We start from the raw sequence: 25991 nt of genomic DNA on the forward strand, positions 1-25991 counted from the left end.
AGCAGGACATGGAGCTCCATCCCAGGACCCTGGGATCATGACCTGAGCCAAAGGCAGAAGTTTAACTGACTGAAGCATCCCGGTGACCACCCCCCTCTAGTTTATCTGTTAAACATAATTTTCATTTATTCACCTGCTTTAAACACAGATGACTTGAAATGCCAATCACATGTTTACCTAGTTAAAAGAAAAAACAGCTTTATGTCAAATTGTTCATTTTTAATTTGCTTAAAAACATTATGCTTGCTTTATTTTTAATACTTGTTAATCACTTATCAGTTGCATAATATTGTTTATAACTCAGACTCTTTCCAAATTTATTCCAAAGGAAAGAAGTGAAAATCAACTGAAATTACACTTGTAATATTTCATTTCCAACGATTTTTATTTTTCCACATCTGGAGAGGTACAGATTAAAACTGACAGCCCAATGCATAATAAAGTGGTTTATTAACCAAAATCTCAAGAATATATAATGAATTTTGACTTCCTTTATGGCTTTGAGTCTCCTTTTGAACAGAGTTTAAAAAGCTCAAAGAGAGTGACTGTAGGAAAAAACATTAAGAATTAACCCCTACAATGATAGATAAATTGGCTAAAAAGAAATATGTGTGTGTTTATATATACACGGTATTTTGGACTTGTACTCAATTTTCTTTCTTCTTTCTTTGTTGAGTGAAAGGACTTGGCATAAAAGTAGAAACTATCCAGTCAAAACCTACAAAGATAGGAATCATTTCAGGTATATTCATATGGCCCTCTCAGCAATTAAGCTAATGGCTAGATTAATGTTCTCTATATTGTTGAAATCTATGAGTTATATGAATAAAACAGCATTCAGAATGAGTATAAACAGTAAAATCTTTACTGATAATTTGCACGTATTTGTATAGCATGATAATTGAGCCTCCTAGGGCAATAGTTGATACAAACACTTCTTCTGGTGGGGGGGTGAACTTTATAGGTAATATGACAATGCTGAATGCATACTCTGTGAAGATTGCCCTTCTCTGAAATATATCCCAAATATCACACAAAATTTTGCCAATTAGAATTTCATAGGATTTGACAAGCCAGTATGCACCCCCTACCTACCCACTCACAGAGCAGTGCCATCGACACTCTGGATTTGAGGCCTTCTGTAAATCTAGACCAAGTTCAATTAAGGGTTCAGAGGCTTTCAGTTTAAGAACTGGGGCTCTTTGATTAATGTGTTTTATTTATCAATAATCCAGCTACAGAAAGCATGAGTGGGTAGTTTGTATGGAGAAGTGGGGTGGTGAAGGAGTGAAATGCAATTTTCAAGCACTTTGTACTTTAAGTAAAGGCGAATGATGACTTTCTCTAATGCAGGATATACTTGAATAATCTGAATGTTTATGAGATATCAGATGCTAGAGGAATTCAAACACAAGGAGAGTTTCAACAGCTAAGAGTAAAATAAAGGCATATAAGTAATTGTAAAATGATAAACGTGAATTTTAAATAAATGCTAATGGCCAGCAAAGCTCTAATAACTGTTTTCTGAAACATTCTTTGATTCCCAGCTCACAGAAACCTCTCTGTTGACATTCTTTCTACACCCCAATCATGGATCATTTTAGCTCAGTTTTGAGACTTTTCTTCATCAATCTATTCAATTAATCACTATTGAGAAACTATGATGCATAAAGCACTATTCTAAATTTTGGAGTGACAGCAATGAAAAATAGATTAAAAATTGTTTTCCCCATGGAACTTATTTCTAGTGGGGGCTGTTATGAAAAAAAAATAATCTGGGTATGAAATGGAGAAGGTCTTTGTGATAACTCTACCCAACTGGGACAAAGATGGGCTTATGTACCTTCCGAAGGGTATGTCTCTGTGTGTGTATGTGAAAGAGAGAAACCCCTGAGTATAACAATCACATCACAGATTATGAGTTTAGCTAGATTTAACTGCATCTTTGAATCTATGAATTTATGCAGATCTCTTTCTTTCTCCTTGGAATTAGGGTGAGACGTGGAGTGAGCAGTACACATCATTTAGGAAAAGTGAAAGTCTGAGCAAAAGGACCGCTTTTCCAATTCAGAGTGGCTTCCCATTACCAAAATCCTTTCAGCAGGAAGACCAGTACTTCTGAATGAAAAACAAAACACTACACACACACACACACACACACACACAGAGAAAGAAATATCCTGTTTTTTTAGATGTTCCTTGAAGACATCTTAGAAGAGGATGCCCACTGTATCAGGTCCCCAAAATACACCTAAGCACCTCGGAAGACAACTGAACATCTCAGTATGGCTCAGAACATAATGAGAATAGTAGTGTCACACCTGGAAGGGCTGGGGCTTTTCAAGAATATGAATGCCAAGTTCAGTGAAGGGATCAAGGGCTCTCAACTCTTCCTCTGCTGTTGTTTGGCTTCAAAGAGTGACCTCTACTTCTACACACATATTTCAACTGATGTTTCTCTTGCATTTATTATTATATTGAGCAACATCAATGTTTGTTCATTTCCATTTTACTCTATCATATATTAATAGGAAACAGAGAATATATAATTTTCCCATTAGCACCTAATATACCCAAAGCAATCTACACATTCATTTCAATCTCTATCAGAATACCAACAGGATTTTTCACAAAACTAGAACAAATCATCCTAAAATTTGTATGGAACCACAAAAGAACCCAAATAGCCAAAATAACCATGAGGAAAAGGAACAAAAGTGGAAGTATCACAATCCCAGATTTCAAGATATACTACAAAGCTATAATAATCAAAAAAGTATGGTACTGGCACAAAAATAGACATAACATAAATGGAATACAATAGAGAGTCCAGAAATGAACTCATGCTTATATAGTCAATTAATCTATGACAAAGAGGCAAGAATATACAATTAGGAAAAGACTGTCTCTTCAATACATGGTTCTGGGAAAACTAGACTGCTATGATGAATTGGCTTTCTGTGATTGAAATCTTATTTTATATCTAGCAATAAGCTACTATATGGTTATATGTAACAGATAAACTTACTTTGACAGAGTTTATGTGGCTCCTGATTCAGCAGTATTTTGGAGGGTATTGAAAAGAAAGCTGAAAAAAGTAGTCTCTGATTTTTCAAGTGTTTGTGTTTAGCAATGAGAAAAAATAAAATTGAAATGACTTCATAACTCAGGGCAAATTTACTTTGTTTTTATAAGCCATACATATCAGTAAAATATACTTACATAGACTTTTTCCCTAAGTTTGTTTAGGGGTATTTAAAAATTTTCTTGACTGTATTTTAACCTTTAGATTAATCACTGGGCAAATACAAAAAAAGATATACCTCTTGTATATACACTGTCTGTATATCTATTCCAAAGAAAATTCAGAAAACTTTACTTGATATGAATATTATATTGGGCATGGAACAAATTCACAAACAGGGAGATTTCAAATCTGAAATTGGCATGAAGCTCAGAGGTCTGACTTTACAGGAAGACTTATAATGTAGAAATGAGAAAGTTGCTTATTTATAATAACTGGTTATTACAATGGAAGGTGTCCAGAGGCAGGGGGAGGGATAAATGTGATTATCTTTTATCATTTTAGGAAATGACTTAAGTTTCATTTATGATTCTCAGAGGCATTTAAAAGAAAGGTTTTTCTTATCTTCTTGAAATAAGCTAGATTAAGTTTTGCTTATGTGGCTTACCTGGATTTTGTCTGTTTGGGGAATCTTCAAGACTAGGCTCCATTTTATTTTATTTTAGCAATATAAATATACTTTCCCCATAATGATGTCAAGTAAAAATCCTAATATCATTAATATCTCAACTTATTATTTTAATTACTTTATAATATCCCATTACTCTTCTGCCAAACATTTTATCTATTTTCTCATTATAAGTTATGCCATGAATAATTTGAGAGTTTTTACTAACATTATTAATGTATTATGATAACCTTAGGTCAATATTTTTTCAAGGTATCAACATTTTAGCACTCAGAACAAAATGGACTTACTGAAATCAGTCAAAAAGCAAACCTCTAATTTTTATGGTAAAAATAGAATGTCTAGATCAGTTACAATTTATTCTCATTTTCCCATATTGGTCCACAAGAAAATAAATGTTAGTCTCTCTCCTGACATTTAAAGGAACAAGTATATCCTACAGAGTACTTTACCTTTTCAATCAGCTTTCCTCTACAGACTTCCTTCCTTCATCAGATTAGTCAGCAGTGGTCTTCTGATGAGGAATTGAAGATATCAGTTTTCTTCTATTCAAGCCCATCAGGAAAAGAATGCATTTATGTAGCTGTTCTCTGGCAAAGGAGCTCACTGCGGGTGATCATAAAAAGGTTCATTATTATTATTTGATACAGTAATTTGGCAAGCTGGGCTCATGCACTTTCTTGCAAGACCATTTTGATATCTTATAAAAGGTGAAAAAAAGTTCTTTTAGGAAACCAGGGCACCATTTTATGCTTGCAAATAAAAGCTAGCATCTTGAAAAATTAAAATTAGATTATACCTCTGTGCATTAAGTGAATAATTTTAACAGATAAGAAAGGACGTATTGACTCTAAAATTTTCTGCAACTAATATATAGCATAAAAGAGAATAACCATGTTGCTTTTCTCAATTCTGACTTTATTTTAGTTGTAGTAAAAGATAATTTTAAGCAGATGGTCTTTAATGAGCAGCCTGATGCTTATATATGCAATAATGCACATGCATTTTGAAGTAGTAGAATGGGGGCAACAAATACAAGTAATTGCATTTTTAAATTATTTTGTTTTACTTGTTATTTGTCTGATCATTTTGTAATAATTTTGTGTACATTTTCCAAACAGCTTTTGACATACCTTTTATTTTTTCTGAATTTATCTAACCATCAAAGAATTTGTCCTCTAAGTACATGCACACATAAAATAAAATAAGAGAAATAAAATAAATAAAATAAAATATTTGTGGGCATTTAACCTCCTCCTCAGTGTTCTATAATCCTAGGATTAGTGAACACGGAGGTTCTAAATATGCCCCGAGGAAGGAAGGGAACCTGGGGTGCGTGGTGACTGTGGCCCCTAATGAACTGCAACCCCTGGTATTCATCTGTTTTCATGGTCTCTTGTCACAGTGAAATTGATCTGGCCTGAGATTCATTTAAGCCACAGAGAGAACAGAAGTAACACAGTGCCGACTTTGGGACTAAATCTTAAGAAGGTATGACAGGCAGCTTTTGGACTTTTGGGAGCCTTGAGCTGCCCAGTAAGAAGACTTTCTTTGTTTTAGACACATGTGGATAGAGTGTGTGAAGAAGTCCAATGGAGAGGAGGAGGCTGTGAGACTATGTGGAAAGAACCAGTCATTTCAACATCCCAGGTGATCCTAAATTTCCAGCCCTTTCTGCCTTGGAGCCAGGCAAATATGTAGAATCATCTTAGATATCCCAATCACTATCTGATTACAACTACATAAACGAGCCTAAGCAAAAACAACAGAGCTGCCCAGTTGAGCCCAGATAATGTTTTAAGTCATTAAATTTTAAGGTGCACTCAGCAACCAATGACCAAAGCAGTGATCCATGAACGTTGCCACAGCAAAGGTAGCCTGGTAACAGAATTTTGGCTCTACATGGCTTATATCATTTTATCACTTAAACAGTCTTACCACAGAGCTACTAATAATATTGATTCCCATCAGAGATAAAGAAACTGAAGTTTGTGGATTTTCTGATAACAGATGTCAGACATGTTGAACCTACATTGAACTCCAGTTACTGAAGACACAGTGAAACCATTCACATATACATAAAGCTTAAGAGATCACGTCATACTTCTGCTTAAAATTTCCCAGTGTTTTTTCCTTAATACTCATAGTTAGATCCAAATCCTTATCTTGGCTTGCCAGACTCTGAATGATCTACTTCTGTGCAACCTCTCTAATTTCATTCCTAGTCTCTTCCCTAACCATCCACTTCTTATTCCATTTCTTGCCACCAGTTTCCTTAGTGGTCCTGGAATAGTACATTCCTGCTCTAGGGTTGAGAGCTCTTGCTACTTACTCTGTCAACAATAGCAACTAATTAAATTCCAGAGCACTTAGTATGCACTAGGTGCAGAGCTTTAAGTTATTAATCTGTTAATAAAGAAACCCACAAGGTGTACTGTACATCGGGAGAAACTGATGCAGAGAAACTTACGAACAAAGTTTTACCAAAGTAAAACAGCAACTGAAAGGACCAAACTCTAATCACAGGCTGACCTGCCCTACACTATCAATGTACCATGGTAGCGCTGCCTAAAACACTCTTCTACTAGATGTATACTTAACCTTGTTCCTCAACCTTCTTCAGGACTTTGCTTAAATGTCATTTTGCCAGAGCAATGTCTTCCCTAACTTTATATAAAATAGAATCCTTGCCATCTCTATACATTTACTCTGCTTTACCTTTCTTCATAGCACCAATTGTCATTTGATACACTATGTATTTCTTTATTCACTGTCCATCTCTCTTCACCCTAGAAAGTGAAAGAGCAGATTTTTCTTTGCTACTCATCTTTGACTTCCAGTGCCAAAAAAAGTGCCAGGCAAATAAGAGGCACTAAAAATAGTTGTCAAAAAATAATGAATGGAAGACTTAGGTTTTGAGTCCATTTTGCAGTCTGAATCCAGTTTGACCATACTCTGCTCCTGTATTAGTCTTCTATCCCTCTACAAATTGTTAAATATTAATTTACATTTATATTTTCAAGCGCACATATTTATCTTTTGTGGCTCAAATATGTGTTAAGACTTTTGAGTATTGGAAATAACCTATTTTTTCTATACCCATGTATCATGCATAAGAGCAAATAAATCATTTCTTAAGTATATTTGATTCTCTTCAACAAACTCTGAATGAAACTACGAATTCTAGTAAATAGTCGCATTGCAAGATAGTTCTTTTTTTTTTTTTAAAGATTTTTATTTATTTATTCATGAGAGATAGAGAGAGAGAGAGAGGCAGAGGGAGAAGCAGGCTCCCAAGGAGCAGGGAGCCTGATGCGGGACTCGATCCCAGAACGCTGGGATCCTGACCTGAGCCGAAGGCAGACGCTTAACCATCTGAGCCACCCAGGCGTCCTTCTTGCAAGATAGTTCTAAATCTTGGTTCTAACACTTAATAACTTTAGCTAACATCCCTACCATGAATGTCCTTATTGTACAATGGGCATAGTGATATTAATGTCTATATCACATGCCTGCACAGAAGTCATGGTAGGTATATCATGATGCAGTGATAATATATGCACACATGCACACGCACACACACACATATATATATACACATGCATATATATTTTCCCCCTCTTCATGGGACATTTGCTTTGAAACTAATTCATTTCTTACTGCAGTATCTCTCATGTGCTTGTTTAAAATTCCAGATGTCAATTTAATGGAACTTCTATAGTGAAACATGCTTCTAAGTTTGTTGTGGCACAGAAAAGGGACATGGAAAAAAATCAGAGAGATAATGAAATGCCCCAATAAAGGAAATGATAGAAATAAGCTTATATCAGATTCAAATAAAGGATTACTATGGAAGTAAAATAATATAGAATTATAAAAAAATCCAAGAACTAGGTTAAAAAAACTATAAAGTAGATAGCCCAACGATTTACTAAATAAGAAAATAAAGAAGGCCAAAACTGACAAATTTCTAAATGAGAATGGGAAAAAAATCTGAAATATCCATGAAAAAAATTTATTAAAAAATATTTCTTTGTTTAAAAATATAGATGATTTTGATGATTTTCTAGGAAAAAAAATACCAAAAATTAACATCAGAAGAGGCAGAAATGAAAGAGGACAATTTCTATTCAACTAATTGAGAAAGTTTTAAAATCACTGGTCCCAGATCTTCAAACATGAACTCTACCAGTCTTTCAAGCAACACACACACAATCAGAATGGCATTTGATCTGGTTCAAGAGAAAGAGAGAGAGGGAAAGAGAATTAAAAAATAAAATTTTCCCTAGTTTATTGAACTAGATCATCATAACTTTAGGAATTTAGAAAAAGGAGCTAATCTCTCAAAATACTAACAGCTATTTACGTGGTACTCAAAAATACTAACAGCTATTTTACAACATCCAATTTCAAAATATACATTTTGTTGAACACATATGTACATTTCTGTTCAGTTTACAATTAATAAGGAATTTGTTTTAGAATATGTACATCTTCAACTTTTATAGATTATCCCAAACTGTTTTCCAAAAAACTTTATTGTATGTTCATACAGTGGGTTCCACAGTGAAATATTACATATTAGTGGAAATAAATTTGAATTATACATGTGAGAGCAGATAAATCACAAAAACATGAAATCTTATAAACACAGATAGATACAAGAGGGTAAGAAGGTATAGTACCTTACTAAATAATGTAATCATTACCAAAATTGTTCTTTGCTATTAGAAGACGGGGGTGCCTGGGTGGCTCAGTCAGCTAAGCGTTTGCCTTCGGCTCAGGTCATGATCCCCGGGTCTTGGGATGGAGCCCTGTGTTGGGCTCCCCACTCAGCGGGGAGTCTGCTTCTCCCTCTCCCTCAGCCCCTCCCCCACTCTTGTGTGCACACACACGTGCGCGCTTTCTCTCTCTCCCAAATAAATAAAATCTTTAAATAGGAAGACAGGATTGGTGGAGTGACTATTGTTTAGAAGGGAGCAAGGGGCACTTCTGGGATACTAGTACTATGGTAATATTCTGTTTCATGATCTGGATGCAAGTTATGTACACTTAGCTTATGAAAATTAATAAGCTATACTCATATATATAACCTCAATGAACAATTTTAAAAATTAAATGTCTATACTTATATACATGTATTTGTGTAGAAACACTTCAATTGAAAGGTTTTAAAAACCCTAAGTTTGATTTGTTTTAGTAATGAATAAAACAGTTTGTTAGAAAATACTTTAGTAAAATGTACTGATATCCATATTAAGTCAAAAAGAAACAAAAATGAAAATATCAATGTCAGGAAAAATTAATAAACTTAGTATTTATTTCTTACTTTTTAATGAGCTTAATTCTCTTATCTGAACTCATGTTAGCCACGTATATTTTGGAAATCAAATTTTTGGGGGATAGTGGAGGTACACATTAGAAGTTATATGCACAGTCCCCAGCAAGATTCCCAGTATTGTATATTAATGAAACACATGTATATTTCTTCATTGAAATTCAGGAATATTTACAAAAAATAGATTTTTAAAAGATAGCAAATAGCCTTAGAAAGGACAGTTCACAACTTGTCAGGTTTGGCTGCTAAATGACTTGTAATAAAACTTTCATTTTTCAGAGATCCTACAAGCGTGTCAGAAAGAAAAATGAGAAAGTAGAATGACCAAAATGCATAAAATGCCAATTCATGGAAGTCATAGACATGATCACTATGAATAAAGAGGGTCAACCTCCCTGATACTTAGGTAAATCCACACTAAGATTAATCTTAATAACTTTCACTAATATTATTAAAATTCTTCACAATATCCAGTATACCAAATGATGTGAGGATATTAACAATTTTATATGTATATTTATAAATAGTGTATATTAATAAAAATATTTTATTGTGGTAGAGGGAGCTTTCTAATTCAATATTTTTAGAGTAAGTCTGCATTCACCTGGATGTATAACACATGAAATAAGGTAATGTAAACTATTTTGGTGACATAATATAGAGACCTAAGCCCTTGAGTTTAATTACCCTAATCAAATACTAGAAATGAACTAAATGATATCCTTATGTCTCTATACATATATAATCCTGAAAACATTCCTCTTAGAAGCCTTTCAGCAATTGGAAAGTAGTACATTTATTTTAAAATATTGAGCTGCTGAATGGTATAACCCACAGGGATATATGGCAATATTAATGCACAAAAAAATTAACAAGTTTCCTTAAATTGTACAGAACCTAAAAAGCTTGAACAATAGCTTCGGTTTATTTCAGTGTCCACTGGATTATTCCAGGAACAAGCATTGTTTATTATCTCATTTAGTTGAACATTTAACATCTCTGTTCCTCAAACCAATTTGAATCATTCTACATAACCTTGATACATAAATATAATATGTAGAGTTAGGCAAGTTTGTACATTATCCTGGCTGTTATTTGCTGACCAAGAAGAAAACAAGAAAATAAACAAATTCACTGGCATTGTTCAACAATGATGACATAAAAGAGAAGAGTTATTATATGTAAAATGAATCTGAAAAATAAGTAAAAATTCAGTATATTTTTAAAAGCTAACCTCAGTGGAAGTAGAGGATCATATTTACTCTTAACCAAAGCAAATTCATGTATTATTTTAGAGTGTTGAGTTTATAAATACCTTATAGTTTATAAATACCTTATAGCAACTATAAGCAGAAAACTGTAACGCTTACATTCTTCTAGGAGGTGATCAGCTTTTGACACGTTTTGAGATTGGGGAAATGGTACTGCCAGGAAAGTTGATCCAAAGTAGTTGTACATCAAGTGTTTTGAAGAATTAAGCAAGTGTGGATGAAGGTTGATGAAAACTTGGGAAATCAAAAAACAAATTTCACAGAAAAAAATAATTACTACTTGCTCTAACATCTAACTATTAAGAGCCTTCAAAAATAATCTTGACAATTATAAATAACCCCAGAGTTAAAATAAAGGAGAACAATCCAAGGTCAAATGTATCTTAAGAGATTTCTCTCATGACAATAAAGTAGATATTTAAAGTAGACATGGGGGGCGCCTGGATGGCTCAGAAGGTTGTGTCTGACTTGGACTCAGGTCATGATCTCAGGGTCCTGGGCCTGAGCTGTGAGTTGTGTTCCCCATTCAGCAGGGACTTTGTTTCCCCCTCTTTCTCTCCCTCTGCCCCTCCCCCTGCTTGTGCTCTCTCTCTCTCTCAAATAAATGGATAAAATCATAAATAAAGAGAGACATGAATATATAACCAAAGAATAAAAAAAAATGATACATGAAACTTAAAACAATATCCTATGGACTCACTTCAGAATGACTAAAAATTTTAAGTATATAGTAAGTACACAAAATGTCTGCTGAACATAAGTAAGAATGTCATTTAATATATTTTAAATAAGCACATTATATTAAAGTACACTAGAGAAAATGGAGGCCTACTCAGCTATTTTACTTCTCTACCTCCACCAAGATAATAGATTTTTGACTGGCCACTATTTAACAAACAACTTAAATAAATCAAAAGCCAAAGTTAATAAAATTATATAAGTAATGGTTAATTGGTGGCAGGGGAGAAGGAGAGAGGGAAAGAGAAGAGAAACAAATTGAAAATAATACTATTTGTTTCTAGTATAAGGCAATTGTTCCTGGAAGGACAAAAGGGCCTGATAAAAGTTTCTGAAGGACTGATGTGAGGAATTTACTTGCAGTATGATGTTGTAATTAATGTTGTGATTTCTGTAAACAAATCATTTGGGATTACAACCTGTGTATGTCAATTGCTTACTACATAACCATTTTTTTAATTAAAATTTTTATTTTTTTGAGGCGGGGTGGGGCAGAGGGAGAGAGAGAGAGAGAGAGAGTCTTAAGCAGACTCTGTGCTAGATGCGGAGCCTGATAGGGGGCTCGATCTCATTACCCTGAGATCACAACCTGAGCCAAAACCGAGTTGGCTGCTTAACCAACTGCACTACCTAGGTGCCCTTATATAACCATTTTCTTATCAAAAGTCTGTGACCCTGAATTAGTCTCTTAAACAGTTTATCAATTCTTCATTAAGATTATCATGATTATATTTTTATGGCATTCTATCTGTTGTTAAAATTTCTAAAAGTAATCACTACTTAAGCAAATAAAGAATTATAAAAAAAGAATTTTTAATGATTTTTAAGGTGTGTTGCATAAGTTTCTCTTGAAGCAAAAGTCAAGAAATCAAGTAAAAGATAATTGAAACTGTCACTTTGATTCCACAGCACAAGTAGTTTGCATTTATGTTTGTCAAGCAGCAAAAACAAAAGATAACAAACTTGCATGAAAGGAAAGGTAAAGAATTTGTTATTTACCTGTTTACATGCTTATTATTGATTTTATTTTCTTTTTCAAAATATTTTTACCTCTTAAAAGCATTAATAAGCAAACAATATTTTGACTTGCTACAAGTTATTCCTTTATTTCAGTTTTCTTAGCTTTAAAGATAATGGGCAAATAATTATTTATTATTTTCTCCCTGTTGTTATGTAATAAAGGCATAAGTGTTATGTAAACTAACAAACAGCATGTGTATACTTCTTCACAGAGCTATAAATTAAACTTTAATGAATAGATTTTTACTCTCCTCAGCTCTACTTTAGTTTATGTTCAGTCATTAGATCGAATTAAGTAAAGTTTGTATGGCCCTTAAGATTACTTAATACATATTTACTTCCATTTTCTCCTTTGATTCATAGAGTGTAAGTAATTTGTTACCAAAGTCCTGATGTTGTTAGGTTGTAAGTCTAGGTATGTAGGGCTTCCTGATGCTAAATTCTCACATCTTTGCTTTATACCTTGTTTAGTCTCTACAGTACTTCATAGACACACAAAATGTTTAAATTTCAAAATAAGATATTGTGATTCATGTTTTCTTTTTTTTAAAAGATTTTATTTATTTATTAGAGAGAGAGAGCACAGAGGGAGGGTGAGAGGGAGAAGCAGGCTTCCCGCTGAGCAGGGAGCCCCATGAGGGACTCAATCCCAGGACACGGAGATCATTACTTGAGCTAAAGGCAGATGCTTAATTGACTGAGCCACCCAGGCGTCCTACTGTTCATGTTTTCCTAACCGACATAATCACAGAGGCAACTTCCAACTGTCTTTGTAATGCTTGGCTTCTCCCTGCTTCCAGATCCATCTTCTCTCTTTTATCCTCACTCTTCATATTTCTATTGTCTTCTTAATTCGAAGTATCTCTATGTTTGTATTACTTAAGTGCATCCATCCTAACTCCACAGACTCTCATCTTCACCTCCAATGTATTTGTTAAAATTTTATCTTGGATATAAATTCAGCAACCCCCCCCCCCAATGCTACTATGTATAAAATCTTACAAATACCTCTTTAGAATTAACACTAAGGTCAGTATCATCACCTCTGTTCTACCGATATGGAATATAAGATTCAGGAAACTTACATACAGACACATTAAACCAAAAAGGAAAACTTTTGAAATAACTGATATGTCTCATAGATAATCTAGCAGAATAAGGTTAGCTAGGATACACTGTGTATTCAACAGAGGTTGGAAATCATGTTTTCTTTAGAGGAACTTATCTCCATAGCTCTATGATTTTCTACAGCATGGAAAGTAGCAGGGTTTAGGTGAAAGAAGAAAATGGTTGAAATGAGCCAGCATTAGGATTTTGTCAGGCATGCAAACCGGACACAATAGTACAGGCAGTTGTTGAAAATCCTGCCAAATGAGTTGAGTAAATGATACATTGTACTACCTCAAAAGTAGGGGAGGAGAAGTTAAGGCAGGTAAGATAAGAACATCTGGATGTAACCCAGAGGGTTGGAACTGCATTGAATGGCTTGATAAAGTCAAATGATAGATTTAGTGTAAGTAACTTAGTTTATAGTTTGGAACAATAGAAAGTTTTATTTAATGACCAGAGAGTTTTAATTTAATATTTCATAACTATATTAGTTGCTTCTTGTGATAAGGTTTAGGCTACCATCATAAGTTGGGTTTATTGATAAACTCTGGAAATTTAAAAAAATCGAAGATGAGAAGATTAGGGAACTAACAGACAAGATTTTACATCATGTTTAGTGTGGGTAAAATCAGAACTGCTAATTTATTCTGGGATCATCACCCATTGCTGTCAAAAATATTCTAGAATTGGGCGCCTGGGTGGCTCAGTTGGTTGGGCGACTGCCTTCGGCTCAGGTCATGATCCTGGAGTCCCTGGATCGAGTCCCGCATCGGGCTCCCTGCTTGGCGGGGAGTCTGCTTCTCCCTCTGACCCTCCCCCCTCTCTCATGCTCTCTCTCTCTCAAATAAATAAATAAAATCTTAAAAAAAAATATTCTAGAATTAAGCAATGCTAGGTAATTTCATTCTCCATACTGTTAATACTGTTAGAAGTATCTTATATAAACCTTTATTCATTTTATTTGACGATATTTTATTTTTGCCTTAGTTGCTATTTAGGATATCTGTATTTTACGTGAAATCACAGGTAATGATGCTTAACTGGGAATAGCCCCTAGTAATAAAATATGTAATTGATTGTCCCAACATGCTTAGAGGTCCAAAAAGGAGATTAAAAAGGAACATTTCTACATTAAGAAAGGTAGTGATATTCACAATCAATAACTTCCATTATTAGTTGTTTTCAAAGCCCTATTTCCAACTTAGCACTTGATTATACACAAACAACAAAGGTTGCCATTTGCATTTCTGAAAGCTGGGATGCCATGTAGATAAATGGGTCATTTAAACAAGATAATTTAGCCTATTTTCATTCCAAAGTATTTGGAATGAGATTATTATTGGAATGAATGTATTATTCCAAATTCCAAAGGTATTTGGAAAGTATTATGGGGGAAAATTAATTTTTTCTTGTATTCCTTGTTTATTTTTAAATTTTAAAAAGTTTTGGTAATCTTAGCTCTCAACTGTCTCCCCTGTTTATCTGGGATGCCAATCAATGCTGTATAGACCAGAGTCAACTATAGTATCTTCCTGCTTCCTAATTCCTACTCCAAAACTGGTTTATTTGCCTCTTTGTGGTCCAGTAGAAAATACTGGAGCAGTTTATTACATGTTTAGAGGTACAATATTTACATGATTTCATATAATTTTGAGTAGCAGAACTCTAATTCTACAGATACAAATAAGTCAATTCAAATCTTTAATAGTAGCCAAGCTAAAGGATCTCATCATCAAAGTACAGTGATCGGAACTTAATTCATTATCAGTAAGAATTTAAGAAAGGTGTCTAGTGATGGATTTTACTTCCAAGAATGGCCTCCATTTTTCATTCGTCCCTGCTGTTCCTGTGGTATCCTACCTTACTGATGATGAATTTAGCCTTGGGATGTTCTTTGGCTAGTAGAGAGTAGCAAATTTGATGTAAGGAGAGACTTGAAATCGGTTTTATGTTTTTGTTCCCTTCCTTGGAACCCTGACAATGCCATGACAAAAAACCTGGTCTAGTTTCCTGGTGTATGAAAAACTGTGTGGAATAAAGCCTAGTCATTGCAGTCAAGGCCACTGTAGTCCAGGTTCCCCAGTCCACCCAACAGCTGACTGCATTTTCACAAATGAGCTTAGTCAAGATCAGCAGACTTGCTTGGCTGTTGATAAATTTGGGAGAGATAATAAATGGTTATTGTTTTCAATTTTTAAGTTTGAGAATTATCTGTTAATCAGCAATAGCTAACAGTTAGAGGATGTTTATAATGGATAATGTTTTAGGACATCCTTAAAGACTTACCAATCTTCTAGCTAATATACCTCTTACAAAATGGAAAGTTGTTATAGTACTGAGGGGAAGATGGATCAAAGCTGAGTCTGTGAAGTGTGAAAAATGTAGCAATAAGAGAAGGACTTTTTTTTTGACAGTTTATGTTTTACTCTGAATATCCATTATAGAACTAACTGTATTCAGGATGCTCATTTCCTGACTGCATGACACCCAGCCAAGAATCAGGAAATTAACTTGTTTGAAATCACTCCAGCTACATTGGTTACTTTAAGGATAATCCTTAAGTCAAAACCAGATGAATCATCTACTTTATCCTCAAATCTTCCAGGGTGATTTACAAATTAGGATATTAAGGAAGACCATGAGTATGAGATCTAATCTTTGATGAAATTAGTAACATAGTCTTGATTGATAACATGTGACAATTTGCAGGGCTTCAGAAGAAAATATATTGCTCAAAGTCATAAGAGGAATTGTTTGGAAGTGTCTTTTTCAATAAAGACTCAGATTTCAAAATAAGATATAAAACAAATTTTCAGTGAGAGTGCATACAAAATTTTAACCTATATAATGAGAACAGTATATAGTAAACACATTCAGGAAGTAGAAATAAAAACATTTTATTGGAGAAATGGCAGCCCAGAGCAATATGGGGAGGATATATAGTAGAGAATAGAAAACAGCAGGAGTTTTATCTATTTGATCATGATATAGTATGAAGTCCCTAAAGAAATTTGGACTCAGAATCCTGATATTAATGCACTACACTCTATCACCTGCAAAACTGGAGTCCAGGCTCTTCTCTACCACTTATTGTCTTGAACGAGTGACATTTTATTTTTCTCAGTTTCCTTATTACTAAATAAAAAGTGACAACCCATAGGCCATTTGGGGGGACTAAATAAAAGAAAAATGTGAGTATCAGTTAGTAATTAGAACTGTAAAATAATAGAAAGCCAATACGCAAAAAAATGATCAGTTAAGTATCTAGCATACACCTACCAAATTTATGCTCTACATAATTCAATTCAAAGCATCATTACAAATTATATTTAAGGATATCTCATCTATCTCTAGACCACTCAAAAGAGTTAAAAAGGAGATGGGAAATATTAAATTCTCAAATATCCAGAATCTATTATATATAAATAACTGTGTTGATCTTATTATACATGAATCCAATATGAATATTTTTATTAGATAATTATGGGGGAGTATAATGATTTTGAAAATTGTAGGGAGAGTAGCATAGAATCCAGTTTGTATATGAAAAAGTCGTGGATTAGTAAAGCTAAATGAAAAAGCAACATTACTGAGCATGAGATAATTTTTTTAAAAATACACAAGCCTCTGAAGAATTACAGAATTTAAGTAAAATAATTATTTATGTGACATTCTGAATTTTGAAAATATATTTGGAGGCAGTTAGATATGGTTTTTAATAAATTCTTCCTAAAGTACATATTCTAGAGGGGGAGCCCATCTAGCTTAACCTATTTTATTAAATTTGATGACACAAACTGCCATTAATAGAAAATAAATCAAAGAAACTATGGTGTAAAGTAAATTTAAAATCCTGTGGAGCACAAAATTAACTGAGTGTGTTATTGAACCTGTAGTTTTAATGCAAATATTAGTCATTCAAATGTGTGAAAATCACTGCTGTTCTTGGGGAGCCAGTCATCAATATAGCTTACACCTATTAGAAAACCATCCTACCACATCATCCGAAGAGTATAAATGAAAAAATCATCTCATGTTCTTGCATATTTCAAGTCACGAGGCCTGATTTAGTATTTTAATTTGGATTGTGTCCAAATAATTTGTCTTTGATAGAAATGTGTTTTTGTTTGCTTTTTTCAGTATTTAGACCCTGGGTTCTAAAACAAAGTAAAATGGGAGAAAGTGAAGTTTACAAAGTGATTTTATAAAATTTGTATTTTGAGATCATTTCAAACCTAAAAAAATTTTACAAGATTATCCTTAAATTTATACTCCTCATCAGATTATCTGACTGTTAAATTTGATGTTTTCTTAATCATTTACTCTCTCTCTAAATATAGGCATGGGCTTCAGAGCTTTGTAACTATTCTTCTCTTCATTCATCTTCAACCCACAAGTTTTAACATCCAAAGATAATTAATGTGTAAATAAGTTTGTATTACCATGGTTTCAGAAAAAGTTGTTTTTAACATCATTCTTTCTTAATCCTTTAATAGTTAATATTCTAATGTAATGGAAGCTGTTACTTCTCTTTTATGTATGTATGTCCATATCATCCATTTATTATTTATTTGTTCTCATTTATTTTTATCTGTATGGACTCAAGTGTTTCTTTGCAATCTGAAACTGCCACTATTTATTTTGGTTAGCTGGAGCCCCTTCAATCTAGCTCATGTATATTTTGATAATGCCCCACAATTTTTTGACAACTCCCTTACTTTCTGGCACTACAGGATGCTGCATTTATAGCTTGGACTTTTTCTGACTGAGACCTAAATTCATTAGCTATCTCTCCAAGGTACCTTAGTTATTTATGTTAAGGAATGGTATTTGGAAACACAATCGGGGTCTAGGTATTTTCATTACTATTAATACTACTGGAAGTCATTGATTTTAGGCCCTTTCAGCTAACAGAGTTATGAAATATATGTGAACATATGTATACGCATGCATATATTCTATATAAACATACATATATGTTTACATATCCGTGCGTATTAAACTCATGAATTTATAATGAAACTCCCATCCCCAATATAGCATCACAGCTCTTTCAAGCCCTTTCATATTCCACATTTGTATTACTCTTCTCCTACAGTGAGGAAACTACCCCAACATCACTCTACGATACATAGAAAGCTTTTTTAGAAGTACTAAACTAATATCACTGTGAAATATAATCCTACTAAGTAAAGTTTAAGATTATTTTTAGAGTTTTTTTTATATCCTTAGACTGAAGGCATATGCTTTTTTTCTTTTTTAAGTTAGTAACTTCTTGAGTTTTTATGCTGTATCTGCATCTATATCTACCTACCTACCCATCCATCCATCCATACACATACACCTTTCCCCTTCTTTCCTCCCCCAGCCCCTTTTTTTACATTTGTGTAGAAGAACAATGCATGGATATAAGCTATTTTTTCAATAATCTACTAAGTATTGTAATTTAGTTCTTTCCAATATTTTGTGATTAAATAAAATGCTGTACTGAATTGCCTGTATATGTATATTTTAACATTGTTAGAGTGTTAGAGGAATATCTTAAGGGAAAATTCTTACAAAGGGGAATTGTAGTTTTATTTCAGTTGCTAAAGTATTATTTTGAATAGTCATGAAAATGAATGATTGTCCTTTCCCACCCTATTGCAGATATTCTTTAGTTTCAGCCCAGTGAAAATGACTAAATCTAAAAAAAAAAAAAATTTGTTATAAAGCAAGTAAAATCTAGAAATTGAACAAACTACAGAAACTGGAAAAATACGAATGCATTTTCCAAATACAACTGTGAGGAAAAGAAGACAAGCACAAAGAATACATACTGTACAATTACATGTATATAAAGCATAAAAACATGTAAAACTAATCTGCTGTGTGAAGACATCAGGATAGTTGTTACCTTGGTGGATTGCTAGTAACAGGCACAGAGCATGAGGGAGCTGTGAGATATTGAATAATGCTCTGATCATGACCAGTGTTTGTGAAATGACAGTGCTCAGTGGAAGAAATTTATTAAACAATTTATGAATTAAATACTTTTATATATGAAATAGGAAATTACTTAATAAAACATTTAAAAGAAAAAGTATATACGTTCTCAACTGACCATTATTCTTTCCAAGTATATTTGTATTTAGTTTAAGAACATTCATAATTATAAATTTGCAAATTCAAAATTGTAAAATTTTTTATACATATAAAATTTTAGAAACAGTATCCAGATTATGCAAGGTGATGGTCTTGGTAAACTTAGTTGCATTTAAATTTATTTATATCTATTTTTATAAATGTGGACAAATTGGGGTATTTTTTAGATTCAATACTTTAAAAGTTTATAATAATCAAGATAATAATGTAAATTTTTAAAGAGACAAATGCTCTCTTCAACAAATGGTATTGGGAAAACTGGAAAGGTACATGCACAAGAATGAAACTGAACCGCTTTCTTATACCACACACAAAAATAAACTCAAAATGGACTAAGGACCTAAAAATGAGACATGAAACCATAAAAATCCTAGAAGAGAGCATGGGCAGTAATTTCTTTGACATCAACCACAGAAACATCTTTCTAGATATGTCTCCTGAGACAAGGAAAACAAAAGCAAAAATAAACTATTGGGACAACGCAAAATAAAAAGCTTCTCCCCTCCCCCCACTAGTGCTCTTTCTCTCTCTCCCTCTCTCTCTCTCTCTCTCACTAAAATAAATAAATAAATCTTTTAAAAAATGGGGCACCTGGGTGGCTCAGTTGGTTAAGCTTCCAACTTGTGATTTAGGCTCAGGTCATGATCTCATGGGTCATGAGATTGAGCCCCGCATTAGACTCCATGCTCAGCGGGAAGTCTGCTTGAGATTCTCTCTCTCCCACTGCCCCTTGCCCCATTCTCTCTCTCTATCTCTTTCCCTTCCTTTCAAATAAATAAATAAATATTTTAAAAAAAGAAGAAGCTTCTGCACAGCAAAGGAAATAATGGGAAAAAACTAAAAGACAACCTACTGAATGGGACAAGATATTTGCAAATGACATATCTGATAAAGGGTTAGTATTCAAAATATATAAAGAACTTACACAACTCAACACCAAAAAAAACCTCCAAATAATCCAATAAAAAATGGGCAGAAAACATGAACAGACATTTCTACAGAGAAGACATACAGATGGCCAACAGACACATGAAAAGATGTTCAATATCACTCATCATCAGGGAAATGCAAATCAAAACCACAATGAGATATCATCTCACACCTGTCAGGATGGTTAAAATCCAAAACACAAGAAACAGCAAGTATTGGCAAGGATTTGGAGAAAAAGGAACCCTCCTGCACTGTTGGTGGGAATGAAAACTGGTGCAACCATTGTGGAAGATAGTATAGAGGTTCTTCAAAATGTTAAAAATAGAACTACCCTATAATCCAGTAATCTCACTACTGGGTATTTACCCAAACAATACAAAAACACTAATTTAAAGGGATACATGCATCCTTATATTTACCGCAGCCAAATTATGGAAGCAGCTCCAGTGTCCATCAATAGATGAATGGATAAAAGAAGGGATATATATGTGTACACACACACACAATGGAATACTATTCAGCTATAAAAAAAAAGAATGAAATCTTACAATTTGCAACAACATGGATGGATCTAGATAGTATAATGATAAGTGAAATAAGTCAGTCAGAGAAAGACAAATACCATATGATTTCACTCATATGTGGAATTAAAGAAACAAAACAAATGAGTAAAGGAAAGAGAGAGAGAAAGAGAGAGAAACCAAGAAACTGAAACTTAACCAGAGAGAACAAACAGATGATTACCAGGGTGGAGGTTGGGGGGTATGGGTGAAATAGGTGATGGTGATTAAAGAGCACACTTACGATGAGCACAAGTAATGTATAGAATTGTTGAATCACTAATGACTATATTGTACACCTGAAACTAATATAACACTGTATGTTAACTAAACTGGAATTAAAATTTAAAACTTAATAAAAAATAATGAGAGAAATGCTAAGATCTCAGTGGCATAACAAAACCAAAGCATAGTTGTCATTAAAGAAAATAGGTTTAGATTTGATGACTCTGCAAACCATCTGTATGTAATAACTGTTCTTTCATTGTGTTTCAGAATTATGGTTCCACCATCTCATGGCCTCTACAGGCATTGCATGGAGGCCAGACATATTGGTTTATCTGCCTCAACCTGGAAGTGACACACCATCCTTTAACCACATAAATTCAGGTGGTTTAAAACTAACAGCTAAGGATGCTGGGAAATGTAAAGGGGCACCGAAATATTTGGCGAGTACTTAGTGTGTCCACTATAACCTTGTGGTCTAGTCACTAAACATAGCTTTGCTCCCATCCCTTGCAAAAGAAAAAAAAAAAAGTCTGCGGTCACTGTGTCCAAGTAATATGTTACAGAGCAATAATAACCAAACAGTTCATATGTCACTTTAATTGAAAGATAATACAGAAATAGGGAGCCTTAAAACACTGATGAAGCCAATTCTCTATTTAATATTAGTCTCTAAACAAAAGATGTTTACAGCTATAATTGTTTTCCTTTTTTTTTTCCTTTATCTCAAATGATCTCCTTTGTGTTTCCCTTAACCAAAAAACTGGATAACGTGGTTGAGACTTTATGGTCCTGAGAGCTTCAGCAGATGTTTCCAAAAGCCCAATGAGTACTGAGAGCTAAATGTTATTACTTAGTGAAGGTATAATCTGTGCTGATTTCATGGTGGTTACTGATTTGCAGTTTGCCAGTTCATTACCAATCAGTACTTATGACTTTTTTTTTTTTTAAAGATTTTATTTATTTATTTGACAGAGAGAGACACAGCGAGAGAGGGAACACAAGCAGGGGGAGTGGGAGAGGGAGAAGCAGGCTTCCTGCTGAGCAGGGAGCCCGATGCGGGGCTCGATCCCAGGACACTGGGATCATGACCTGAGCCGAAGGCAGACGCTTAACGACTGAGCCACCCAGGCACCCCTATGACTTCTTGATATATCTCTTTTTGAACATAGTTCTACCACGTTTCTTAAGAAATCTTGTAAAACTGGGGTGACTGGGTGGCTCAGCTGGTTAAGCATCTGCCCTCAGATCAGGTCATGATCCTGGAGTCCCCTGACTGAGCCCCACATTGAGCTCCCTGCTCAGCAAGGAGTCTGCTTCTCCCTCAGCCTCTGCCTCTCCCCCACTCATGTTCTCTTGTTCACTCACTCTGTCTCTTAAATAAATAAAATCTTTAAAAAAAAAAAGCAATCTTGCAAATTGTATATAAAATAAAATGCTGTAATATTATATATTTCATAAACCAAGTGATTCATCTGCTAAAATGATTAGTGCCCAGAGAAAAGGAATCAGGTGCACTTCACATGTCTCCATTCTCTCTACTAACATTATTTTTTTTATTAGAGTTCAGAACTTGAGAGGACAACTTTAAAAATATTATGTGAAATTTTGGTTAGAGATATTTTTGTGGTCTAGCTAAATCTAGGTATAGGTCTGGGATTTGGTATGCTCCTTAAATCTGATGATTCATCTATATTTCAGGCCATTATCTCATTAAGTTACTCTTCTCTCACGCTATCAGTTAATTTTTTTGAAAGACTATTAGATGTGTATAAAATCTTCTTATGCTTACCTACATGTTTCTTAACCTCTTTTGGCTGATACCTAAAGCTCTAACATTAACTTCATTAGTTCTTTCCTTCACTTTGTCTAAGTTATTGTTTAATCTAACCACTGAGTATTTTGTTATCCAATATTTGTGCTAACTTATATAACTTTTAGTTGCTTCTTTTCCAATTTGCTTTCCTTTTCTCTATTCTTCATATTATTTTTCTCTCATTAATTTTATTGTATATTAATAAAAGACACTTTCAGATTATTGTATATTTCTAAATATTGTGGCTTCTATTTATCTCTTTAGACAATAGGCCCTCTCCTTTCCTTTTTTTTTTTCATAAAGATGATAATTGGTTGAGAATATTTTGCTTACAGGCAACTGTTACTTTTTAAATTTTATGCTTCATTCTATTATTTTTTAGTCATTTGATATATTGATTAAAGGACAGAATGAGTTTTATAAGTAATCTATGCAACTTCTTGATTGTACCATTACTCTGAGAGAATAATTTTGGCTTATTAATTTATTTTATGCAATTATTATCTACAAGGTCCAGATCAATTTCTATGTCCTCTAAGAAGTTTGTACTCTAGTCTTGGCATGATCTCCTTTCTTGTTTGCTAGATTGTGCCAGCAACTACTGGGGCTATGAGCATCCTTACTCTTATTTAAAATAAAAGTCAGTTTTTAGGGGCACCTGTGTGGCTCAGTTGGTTAAGCGACTGCCTTCAGCTCAGGTCATGATCTCGTGGTCCTGGGATAGAGCCCTGCGGTGGGCTCCCTGCTCAGCAGGAAGGCTGCTTCTCCATTTCCCTCTGCCCCTCCCCCTGCTTGTGTTCCCTCTTTCTCTCTCCCTGCCTCTCTCTCAAATAAATAAATAAAATCTTTTAAAAAATGCAATTTTTATTTTCTCAATAACTCAAAGGATTTCAAATTAACTACCATCTATCTATCCTCCATGATGTGAAATGAGATATGTAACCATAAATAAATTTAATCCCGTGCTCTGATAGATGAGTGTGTGAAATCAGACGATACTGACAGAGGAATTATCACACCAAAATAACAAGGCTGGGGTAGCCATTGAGAATTACAAAGGAAATTGAAATTTGGAACGTCTTGAAAGCCACCAACAAATGTCCACTAGAGCCCTCTAGATGGCAGTAATCAAAAGAGTTTTCCCACTAAATTCTCTTCCCTTAGACTCTCTTGCTTATGAGTATGGGCTGCTCACTTCAGATGCTCAATGGACCATTACCCAATTTACTGACCTATGTTTTCTTCTAGCTAGTTTCTAATGTGTTTGAAGGCAGCAGTTTATTTTAAATATTGAAATATGCATCATATTTTTCTGTATACTGCTGGACATACTATATTCACTTTTCTACTGTATATAGAATTTAATTAAATGGAAATCTTAAATCTCATTTATAATTAGAATAGTCAAAGAGTAGTCGAATAGAATACTTTGCTTCTATTTTTCTGTATATATTTAGTTATATATCTATATATTTAGTTATCCATTGGGTAAAAAAGATAAATTATGAGAAATTCAGGCATTGGTTTAATGTAAAATATAACTAGTATCTACTCTGGTGGAAAATGACAATAATTAGATGATAAAATATCATGCAATGTATTCATGTGAGGACAATTTAATAACTACTATAGAATAGTAAAATGGGAAGTTATTTTTATAACATTAATGTAATTATTATTTTCTATGCCCTCTTTACTTTCCTGGATTACTTGTTATTGTTATTAAATACTTAAATATTAGCATATTAAAATTTTTAGTATTTAAAATATTCACAAGAAATCATTAAATTTGCTTCAGATGTGAACTTTTGTTCTTAGGTATTGGATAAATGAATGCAAAATCATGTAAATATGTTCACAATATTGTGGGCATATGAAACCAATTATATTGACTTACTCTTTTTTTTTTTAAATACCAAACTGAATATTTGGATTTTTAAATTATTTTTTTATGTAATATATTTTTTTTTAAAGATTTTATTTATTTATTTGAGACAGAGAGAATGAGAGAGACAGAGAGCACATGAGAGGGGGGAGAGTCAGAGGGAGAAGCAGGCTCCCCACCGAGCAGGGAGCCCGATGCGGGACTCGATCCAGGGACTCCAGGATCATGACCTGAGCCAAAGGCAGTCGCTTAACCAACTGAGCCACCCAGGCGCCCTTATGTAATATCTTTTGATTGTTTTATCTTATATTGCAATATGTTTCTACTACTAAAAGTTTCATTATTGATTTTAAAAAGCTTACAAACAAAACTTTCCCATCCTTATATCCTCACAGAGAACATGTTTCAAATCAAACTTTTTAAAAGCCCTATACTGTTTTTTTGCATCTTAATAATGGTTATACATACCAGATGAAACATATTCTTTTGTTACACTGTCACATTTTAGATTTTAGTATTTGCATTTCTGATGGTAGGGTATGGTAGGGTAGTTTAAAATTACTATCAGGAAATACTTAACATCTTCAAGAGCATTTATTTCCTTTTACTTCCTCTTGTATTTTCCTTAAAACCTATTGAGTTTATTCTGTTTTATATCAAAACAATCATAATTTTTCTTCTGGAAAAACATTCTATTTTCTCAATTCATAACTATGATTTTATTAATGAGTATGGAGAGTTTATGAAGTACTTTTAAGCTGATATTCCAAGATCACAATGGCAATATTTGAGAAGCTGTCTTCCAGAAACTTTCATCTTTAGAAAGAATCTGCAAAAATATTTATACATTTTTAAAATCCTTTACTCATTTATATTCCTAACCCATCCTTTGCATCAAACCAGTTATGTATATTAGAATAAAAAAATAAAATTGAAAATACTTCTTTCTTTCATTGTTTAATTAACTGACTGTAAGACTTCCAGTTCATATTTCAGTAATATCCCACTTTGACTCATAACCTGTCTTTCTGGTCTCTCGCTTTTGTTTACTTGCTCAAGAATGCCACAGAAAATTGAATATTCCTGGCTTTTAGAGCATCAGTCTCAATGTGATATTATTAATGTCAGAATAGGTAATGCTATCATAATAATGCTAATAATAACAATGGTAGTAAAATAACTACCATCATATTTCACTAGTCTCATGACCATTTTAGGCTCTTTATGTGTGCATCACCTAT

The sequence above is a fragment of the Leptonychotes weddellii genome, chromosome 3 (genome assembly GCF_054177405.1).
Source record: "Leptonychotes weddellii isolate Sample4059 chromosome 3, ASM5417740v2, whole genome shotgun sequence".
Lineage (NCBI taxonomy): Eukaryota > Metazoa > Chordata > Mammalia > Carnivora > Phocidae > Leptonychotes > Leptonychotes weddellii.